Source organism: Triticum aestivum, chromosome 2A (genome assembly GCF_018294505.1).
Source record: "Triticum aestivum cultivar Chinese Spring chromosome 2A, IWGSC CS RefSeq v2.1, whole genome shotgun sequence".
Classification (NCBI taxonomy): Eukaryota; Viridiplantae; Streptophyta; class Magnoliopsida; order Poales; family Poaceae; genus Triticum; species Triticum aestivum.
In genome coordinates, this window is record NC_057797.1 from 167,530,521 (window position 1) to 167,541,650 (window position 11,130).

Here is an 11,130-nt window from a genome sequence, read left to right on the forward strand (position 1 = left end):
CAACCACCGTCCCCACCCAAGTCCCTTCCTTCGCACCAACGAACTTGGGTGAGCTCTCAAAAATTGATTGACCCAATTTTGAAATTTAGTCTATTGTCATTTAACTAGTGTGGAATATAAAAGGGGAAAACATTAAGCATTGGGAGTATAGTGTTGAGCGTGCCATGGCAGATCTGAAGGTGCACACCGGACAAAGGAAACTTCACAACCAATGTTTGCTTTCAACTAACAAGTAAGTGATGGACAAGAAATCAGAGTAAAGCAGTGACTATCTATTTTCTTCCTGTGATAAATAAGTTGAGCAGATACGAAAGAGTACTGCCTCTGGTGTGGTGTCGCGTATGCATCTGCAGAGAATTTGACGGTGTTGTGGTAGCGATGGCTGTCAGTGGCGTGGAAGCAGATCTAAGAGTGTAGACGGTGGCGGCGGGGCGCGGTGGACGAGACAGTCGTAGGAGCGGCACCGACAAGGTGGACGACAACGGGGATGAAGCGAGAGGACGGGATGCAAGGATACCGATCTGAAGCCATGGATGAGAGAGGTCGATCTCTTGTAATGGACGACAGCGTCGGGGTATCAGCTCCGGCATGGTGGAGGAGGATTGCGGTGGATGGGGTGGCGGATGGAGGAGGCTATGGTGTAGAGGGTGTTTTGGCGCCCACAAAGTATGAATGGGGAAATGGAGGGAGAGAGGAAGGGGGGAACCATGTCTTCAGGGCGTGCTTCTCTGGTATCACTAGGTACGTAAGCTTTCTTTTTCATCGCCACACACACACAGTCTCACTCGTCTTTCACTTTGTCCTTCTCTCTATGGAGTTCGCTCACACACCATATATCTCTCTAGATATGACTCATACCACTAAAATTACTCTCTCCCGCAGACACAACATTTGTAGCGGTCTCCTTTCCATCTCCATCCCAGTTATAAAAATGACATTATTCATTTGTTTACCGGTCAGACAAACTCCCCCCCTCTCTCTCACACACACACAACTCCTGCTTCCACTCCCCTTCCCGACTACCGTCTCTCTCTCTCTCTCTCACACACACACACACAAAACTCTCGCTTTCGCACCCCTGACTCATAGTTCTCTCACAAACATTGATCAACTAGCCTCTAGATAGGCTTATACACCCGCACACTCGTGCTTCCACTATCGCGTACATGTCTCTCTCGTCCTCCTTGTATCTATGTAGATTTTTCATCCCTTCTTGAGACATGCTACCTCTTGAGCTTGCGTTGGATTTCCCCGAAGAGGAAGGGATGATGCAGCAGAGTAGCGTAAGTATTTCCCTTAGTTTTTGAGAACCAAGGTATCAATCCAGTAGGAGGCCATGCTCAAGTCCCTCGTACCTGCACAAAACGATAGCTCCTTGCAACCAACGCGATTAGGGGTTGTCAATCCCTTCACGGTCACTTACGAGAGTGAGATCTGATAGATATAATATTTTTGGTATTTTTGGTATAAAGATGCAAAGTAAAAAGTAAAGGAAAAGTAAAAAGCAAAACAAGATTAAAGTGATGGATATTAATATGATGAGAATAGACCCGGGGGCCATAGGTTTCACTAGTGGCTTCTCTCAAGAGCATAAGTATTCTACGGTGGGTGAACAAATTACTGTTGAGCAATTGATAGAATTGAGCATAGTTATGAGAATATCTAGGCATGATCATGTATATAGGCATCACATCCGTGACAAGTAGACCGAAACGATTCTGCATCTACTACTATTACTCCACTCATCGACCGCTATCCAACATGCATCTAGAGTATTAAGTTAAAAATAGAGTAACGCCTTAAGCAAGATGACATGATGTAGAGAGATAAATTCATGCAATATGAAATAAACCACATATTGTTATCCTTGATGGCAACGATACAATACGTGCCTTGCTGCCCCTTCTGTCACTGGGAAAGGACACCGCAAGATCGAACCCAAAGCTAAGCACTTCTCCCATGGCAAGAACTACCAATCTAGTTGGCCAAACCAAACGGATAATTCGAAGAGACTTGCAAAGATAACGAATCATACATAAAAGAATTCAGAGAAGATTCAAATATTATTCATAGATAGACTTGATCATAAACCCACAATTCATCGGTCTCAACAAACACACTGCAAAAAGAAGAAGATTACATCGAATAGATCTCCACGAGAGAGGGGGAGAACTTTGTATTGAGATTCAAAAAGAGAGAAGAAGCCATCTAGCTACTAACTATGGACCCGAAGGTCTGAGGTAAACTACTCACACTTCATCGGAGAGGCTATGATGATGTAGAAGCCCTCCGTGATGACGGCCCTCTCCGGCGGAGCTCCGGAACAGGCCCCAAGATGGGATCTCGTGGATACAGAAAGTTGCAGCGGTGGAATTAGGTTTTTGGCTCCGTCTCTGTTCGTTTGGGGGTACGTAGGTATATATAGGAGGAAGTTGTACGTCGGTGGAGCATCGAGGGGCCCACGAGGCAGGGGGCGTGCCCTAGGGGGGGCGCCCCCACCCTCATGACCGCCTCTTTGACTCCTTGGGGTAGGGTCCAAGTCTCCTGGATCACGTTCGGTGAGAAAATCACGTTCCCGAAGGTTTTATTCCGTTTGGACTCCGTTTGATATTCCGTTTCTTCGAAACACTGAAATAGGCAAAAAAACAGCAATTGTGGGCTGGGCCTCCGGTTAATAGGTTAGTCCCAAAAATAATATAAAAGTGGAAAATAAAGCCCAATATAGTCCAAAATAGTAGATAATATAGCATGGAGCAATCAAAAATTATAGATACGTTGGAGACGTATCAGGCATCCCCAAGCTTAATTCCTGCTCGTCCTCGAGTAGGTAAATGATAAAAAGAGAATTTTTGATGCGGAGTGCTACTTGGCATAATTTCAATGCAAATCTTCTTAATTGTGATATGAATATTCAGATTCGAAAGATTCAAGGCAAAAGTTTATATTGACATAAAAATAATAATACTTCAAGCATACTAACAAAGAAATTATGTCTTCTCAAAATAACATGGCCAAAGAAAGTTATCCCTACAAAATCATATAGTCTAGCTATGCTCTATCTTCACCACACAAAGTATTTAAATCATGCACAACCCCGATGACAAGCCAAGCAATTGTTTCATACTCTAAATTTTTCAAAACTTTTTCAATCTTCACGCAATACATGAGCGTGAGCCATGGATATAGCACTATAGGTGGAATAGAATGGTGGTTGTGGAGAAGACAAGAAGGAGAAGATAGTCTCACATCAACTAGGCGTATCAACGGGCTATGGAGATGCCCATCAATAGATATCAATGTGAGTGAGTAGGGATTGCCATGCAACGTATGCACTAGAGCTATAAGTATATGAAAGATCATCAAAAGAAACTAAGTGGGTGTGCATCCAACATGCTTGCTCACGAAGACCTAGGGCATTTTGAGGAAGCCCATCATCGGTATATGCAAGCCAAGCTCTATAATGTAAAATTCCCACTAGTATATGAAAGTGATAACATGAGAGACTCTCTACTATGAAGATCATGGTGCTACTTTGAAGCACAAGTGTGGTAAAAGGATAGTAACATTGTCCCTTCTCTCTTTTTCTCTCATTTTTTTATTTGGACCTTTTCTCTTTTTTGGGGGGCTTCTTTGGCCTCTTTTATTTTTTGTCCGGAGTCTCATCCCAACTCGTGGGGGAATCATAGTCTCCATCATCCTTTCCTAACTTGGGACAATGCTCTAAAAATGAAGATCGTCACACTTTTATTTTTCTTACAACTCAACAATTACAACTCGATACTTAGAACAAAATATGACTCTATATGAATGCCTCCGGTGGTATACTGGGATATGCAATATGACAATGATGGAGTGTGTCATAATAAACAGAACGGTGGAAAGTTGCATGGCAATATATCTCGGAATGGCTATGGAAATGCCATAATAGGTAGGTATGGTGGCTGTTTTGAGGAAGGTATATGGTAGGTGTATGATCCCGGCGAAAAGTGCGCGGTATTAGAGAGGCTAGCAAAGGTGGAAGGGTGAGAGTGCGTATAATCCATGGACTCAACATTAGTCATAAAGAACTCATATACTTATTGCAAAAATCTAGAAGTTATCAAAGCAAAGTATTATGTGCATGCTCCTAGGGGGATACATTGGTAGGAAATCGCCCGTCCCCGACCACCACTCATAAGGAAGACAATCAATAAATAAATCATGCTCCGACTCCATCACATAACGGTTCACCATACGTGCATGCTACGGGAATCACAAACTTTAACACAAGTATTCTTTAAATTCACAACTACTTAACTAGCATGACTTTAATATTATCACCTCCATATCTCAAAACAATTATCATGTTTCAATCTTTTCTTAGTATTCAACACACTCAAAAGAAAGTTCCACAAATCTTGAATACCGAGCATATTATTATTAAGCAAATTACCATGCTATTAAGAGACTCTCAAAATAATTTAATTGAAGCATGAGAGATTAATAGTTTCTTTAAAACAAATTCACCACTGTGCTCTAAGAGATCTAAGTGAAGCACATAGAGCAAAATTATAATGCTCAAAAGATATAAGTGAAGCACATAGAGCAAAACTACATAGCTCAAAAGATATAAGTGAAGCACATAGAGTATTCTATCAAATTTTAATTCATGTATGGTTCTCTCAAAAGGTGTGCACAGCAAGGATGATTGTGGCATACTAAAACACACAGACACAAATAATACAAGACGCTCCAAGCAAAACACATATCATGTTGGTGAATAAAAATATAGCTCCAAGTAAATTACCGATGGAAGTGGACGAAAGAGGGGATGCCTTCCGGGGCATCCCCAAGCTTTGACTTTTTTGTGTCCTTGTATTATCTTGGGGGTGCCATGGGCATCCCCAAGCTTAGGCTCTTGCCACTCCTTGTTCCATAATCCATCACAAGAATTAACCCAAAACTTGAAAACTTCACAACACAAAACTTAAAGTAGAAAACTCGTGAGCTCCGTTAGCGAAAGAAAACAAAAGACCACTTCAAGGTACTGTAATGAACTTATTATTTATTTATATTGGTGTTAAACCTACTGTATCCCAACTTCTCTATGGATTATAAACTATTTTACTAACCATAGATTCATCAAAATAAGCAAACAACACACGAAAAACAGAATCTGTCAAAAACAGAACAGTCTGTAGTAATCTGTAGCTAGCGCAATATCTGGAACCTCAAAAATTCTAAAATAAATTGATGGACGTGAGGAATTTATCTATTAATCATCTGGAACAAGAATTAACTAAATGTCACTCTTTAAATAAAAATGACAGCAGTTCTCGTGAGCGCTAAAGTTTCTGTTTTTTACAGCAAGTTCAACAAGACTTTCCCCAAGTCTTCCCAACGGTTCTACTTGGCACAAACACTAATTAAACACAAAAAACACAACCAAAACAGAGGCTAAATAATTTATTTATTACTAAACAGGAGCAAAAATCAAGGAATAAAAATAAAATTGGGTTGCCTCCCAACAAGCGCTATCGTTTAACGCCCCTAGCTAGGCATAAAAGCGAGGATAGATCTAGGTATTGTCATCTTTGGTAGGCAATCCATAAGTGGCTCTCATGATAGTTTTATATGGAAATTTTATTTTCTTTCTTGGAAAGTGTTCCATGCCCTTTTTTAATGGAAATTTAAATCTAATATTCCCTTCCTTCATATCAATAATCGCACCAATCGTTCTAAGGAAAGGTCTACCAAGAATAATAGGGCAAGAAGAATTGCAATCTATATCAAGAACAATGAAATCTACGGGCACATAATTTATATTTGCAACAATAAGAACATCATTAATCCTTCCCATAGGTTTCTTAATAGTGGAATCCGCAAGATGCAAGTTTAGAGAGCAATCATCAAAATTACGAAAATCTAGCAAATCACACAAAGTCTTGGGAATAGTAGAGACACTAGCACCAAAATCACACAAAGCATAAAACTCATGATCTTTAATTTTAATTTTAATAGTTGGTTCCCACTCATCATAGAGTTTTATAGGGATAGAAACTTTCAACTCAAGTTTTTCTTCATAAGATTGCATCAAGGCATCAACAATATGTTCGGTGAAGGCTTTCTTTTCACTATAAGCATGTGGAGAATTTAGCACGGATTGCAACAAGGAAATACAATCAATTAAAGAGCAACTTTCATAATTAATTCCTTGAAATCCAATATAGTGGGTTTAGCAACATCAAGATTTTTATTTCTTTCAATCCCACTTTCATCAATTTCATCATAAAGATCTAAATACTCCGGATTTTTAGAACGCCTTCTAGGTAAAGGAAGATTATATTCAGTTTCATCAAGATTCATATTGCAAAACAAAGATTTAATAGGAGACACAGCAATAACTTTTAGATCTTCATCTTGATTTTCATAGGGATTGGAAGAACACGCTTTAATGAAGGCATCTTTGGAAGCACGCATCCTAGCGGTTTTTTCCTTGCACTCATCAATGGAAATTCAAATGGCTTTGAGAGACTCATTGATATCATGCTTAGGAGGAATAGATCTAAGCTTTAAGAATCAATCTCAAGAGAAATTATATCAACGTTCCTAGCCAAACCATCAACTTTAAGCAATTTCTCTTCAAGCAAAGCATTAAAATTCTTTTGTGAATTCATAAACTCTTTGACACTATTCTCAAATTCAGAGGGCATCTTATTAGAATTTCCATAAGAGTTGTTGTAGGAATTCCCATAATTATAAGAAGGATTACTAGGATATGGCCTAGGATTAAAATTCCCTCTATAAGTGTTGTTACCAAAATTATTCCTACCAAAAAAATTCACATCCATAGATTCATTGTTATTTTCAATCAAAGTAGACAAAGGCATATCATTAGGATCAGCAGAAACACTCCTAGTAGCAAATAATTTCATAAGTTCATCCATCTTTCCACTCAAAACATTGATTTCTTCTATCGCATGCACTTTTTTTAGAAGATCTTTCAGTATGCCATTGAGAATAATTAACCATAATATTATCTAGGAGTTTAGTAGCATCTCCTAAAGTGATTTCCATAAAAGTGCCTCCCGCGGCCAACTCTAAAAGATTTCTAGAAGCAAAATTCAATCCGGCATAAAATTTTTGTATAATCATCCACAAATTCAAACCATGAGTAGGGCAATTATGTATCCTTAATTTCACTTTCTCCCAAGCTTGTGCAACATGTTCATGATCAAGTTGCTTAAAGTTCATAATATCATTTCTAAGAGAGATGATCTTAGCGGGAGGGAAATACTTAGAGATAAAAGCAACTTTGCACTTGTTCCAAGAATCAATACTATTTTTAGGCAAAGACGAAAACCAAGCTTTAGCACGATCTCTAAGCGAAGAAGGAAATAGCTTCAATTTAACGACATCATTATCGACATATTTTTTATTTTGCATATCACATAAATCAAACGAAGCTATTCAGATGAGTAGCGGCATCTTCACTAGGAAGGCCGGCGAATTGATCTTTCATAACAAGATTCAACAAAGCAGTATTGATTTCACAAGATTCAGTATTGGCAAGAGGAGCAATCGGAGTGCTAAGGAAATCATTATTATTGGTATTGGTGAAGTCACACAATTTGGTAGTATCTTGAGCCATAGCGACAAACAAGCAATCCAACACATGAGCAAACAAAAAGGCAAGCGGAAAAGAGAGGGAGGAGAAGGAGAAGGAGATTGGGAAAGAGAGGGCGAATAAAACGACAAGGGTGAAGTGGGGGAGAGGAAAATGAGAGGCAAATGGCAAATAATGTAATGCGAGAGATAGGGATTGTGATGGGTACTTGCTATGTTGACTTTTTGCGTAGACTCCCCGGCAACGGCGCCAGAAATCCTTCTTGCTACCTCTTGAGCTTGCGTTGGATTTCCCCGAAGAGGAAGGGATGATGCAACAGAGTAGCGTAAGTATTTCCCTCAGTTTCTGAGAACCAAGGTATCAATCCAGTAGGAGGCCACGCTCAAGTCCCTCGTACCTGCACAAAATGATAGCTACTCATAACCAACGCGATTAGGGGTTGTCAATCCCTTCACGTTCACTTACGAGAGTGAGATCTGATAGATATAATATTTTTGGTATTTTTGGTATAAAGTTGCAAAGTAAAAAGTAAACGCAAAGTAAAAAAGCAAAACAAGATTAAAGTGATGGAGATTAATATGATGAGAATAGACCCGGGGCCATAGGTTTCACTAGTGGCTTCTCTCAAGAGCATAAGTATTCTACAGTGGGTGGACAAATTACCGTTGAGCAATTGACAGAATTGAGCATAGTTATGAGAATATCTAGGCATGATCATGTATATAGGCATCATGTCCGTGACAAGTAGACCGAAGCGATTCTGCATCTACTACTATTACTCCACTCATCGATCGCTATCCAGCATGCATCTAGAGTATTAAGTTAAAAACAGAGTAACGCCTTAAGCAAGATGACATGATGTAGAGAGATAAATTCATGCAATATGAAATAAACCCAATCTTGTTATCCTCGATGGCAATGATACAATACGTGCCTTGCTGCCCCTTCTATCACTGGGAAAGGACACCGCAAAATCGAACCCAAAGCTAAGCACTTCTCCCATGGCAAGAACTACCAATCTAGTTGGCCAAACCAAACGGATAATTTGAAGAGAGTTGCAAAGATAACCAATCATACATAAAAGAATTCAGAGAAGATTCAAATATTATTGATAGATAGACTTGATCATAAACCCACAATTCATCGGTCTCAACAAACACACCGCAAAAAGAAGAAGATTATATCGAATAGATCTCCATGAGAGAGGGGGAGAACTTTGTATTGAGATCCAAAAAGAGATAATAAGCCATCTAGCTACTAACTATGGACCCGAAGGTCTGAGGTAAACTACTCACACTTCATCAGAGAGGCTACGATGATGTAAAAGCCCTCCGTGATGACGGCCCTCTCCGATGGAGCTCCAGAACAGGCCCCAAGATGGGATCTCGTGGATACAGAAAGTTGCGGCGGTGGAATTAGGTTTTTGGCTCTGTCTCTGTTCGTTTGGGGGTACGTAGGTATATATAGGAGGAAGGAGTACGTCGGTGGAGCATCGAGGGGCCCACAAGGCAGGGGGCTCGCCCTAGGGGGGGCACCCCCACCCTCGTGACCGCCTCTTTGACTCCTTGGAGTAGGGTCCAAGTCTCCTGGATCACGTTCGGTGAGAAAATCACGTTCCCGAAGGTTTTATTCCGTTTGGACTCCGTTTGATATTCCGTTTCTTCGAAACACTAAAATAGGCAAAAAAACAGCAATTCTGGGTTGGGCCTCCGGTTAATAAGTTAGTCCCAAAAATAATATAAAAGAGGAAAATAAAGCCCAATATAGTCCAAAATAGTAGATAATATAGCATGGAGCAATAAAAAATTATAGATACGTTGGAGACGTATCAAGACACGCCCTCTTGATCATGCACACACACACAGACATACACACACACACACACACACACACACACACACACTATCGCCTCATTTTAAGCTGATACCTCTCGCACACACACTCTTTGTGTCTTTGTCACACATGCACTGTGTCCTCCTATCTCCCTCTCTCTCTCTCACACAACACACACGCACACATGGGCTTTTTGGAAAAACTAGCAAGATGCCCATGCGTCGCACAGAACATCAAGATGCATTTGTATGAGTAGTTTATCTTGTGGGAGAAAAGCATGAATGAGGGAAGGCCCTATTTGCAAATGTGGAGAGGGGTGTGGGTATCTTTCTACAAAATTGCCATAGTTTCCTTCCTATCCGTCAGATATAAATCGGACGGACTATATTGCAGGATGGCACGGACACCATCATCACCAACTCTGCTTTTTATCTCTACTCTTATGAAGAACATAGTCGGTGATGATGGTGTGCCTGACATCCTGCAATATAGGCCGTCCAATCTATATCTAACGGATAGGAAGAAAACTATGACAATTTACCCGCACTCCTCTCCACATTTGCAGATAAGGCCTTCCCTCGTTCATCCTTTTCTCCCACATGATCTTGATGTTCCGTGCAATGCACGGGCATCTTGCTAGTAAGAGTAGAAATTAGAGATATACCACTTCTCGAATCTTGAACCAACCACATTCCTCCCTTATCTCATCAAAACCACCAAAGGAATATATTTTGAGTGAAACATAACATATTTTTAGTGATATACATGTTTCAAAACTAGACTCTTTTTTTCTATCAAATCGGTGAATATGTATTGATCTACTATGATCGTGTGGAAACGCATTGGCACATTGCTAGTAGTTATTACTATTGTATAATTTTTTGGACACCAGATGAGGGAGTCCTGGATTAGGGGGTGTTCGGGTAGCCAGACTATACCTTCAGCCGGACTGCTGGACTATGAAGATAGAAGATTGAAGACTTCGTCCCATGTCCGGATGGGACTTTCCTTGGCGTGGAAGGCAAGCTTGGCGATGCGGATATTCAAGATCTCCTACCATTGTAACTGACTCTATGTAACCCTAACCCTATCCGGTGTCTATATAAACCGGAAGGTTGTAGTCCGTAGGCAATCAACTCCATATACAACAATCATACCATAGGCTAGCTTCTAGGGTTTAGCCTCCTTGATCTCGTGGTAGATTTACTCTTGTACTACCCATATCATCAATATTAATCAAGCTGGACGTAGGGTTTTACCTCCATCAAGAGGGCCCGAACATGGGTAAAACATCGTGTTCCCTGCCTCCTGTTACCATCCAGCCTAGACGCACAGTTTGGGACCCACTACCCGAGATCCGCCGGTTTTGACACCGACATTGGTGCTTTCATTGAGAGTTCCTCTGTGTCGTCGCCTTTAGGCCGAATGGCTCCTTTGATCATCAACAACGATGCGGTCCAGGGTGAGACTTTGCTCCCCGGACAGATCTTCGTCTTCGGCGGCTTCGCTCTGCGGGCCAATTGGCTCGGCCACCTGGAGCAGATCGAAAGCTACGCCCCTGGCCATCAAGTCAGGTTTGGAAGCTTAAACTACACGGCTGACATCCGCGGAGACTTGATCTTCGACGGGCTCGAGCCACGGCCAAGCGCGGCGCACTATCTCGAGGGGCATGATCTAGCTCTGCCCCTGGA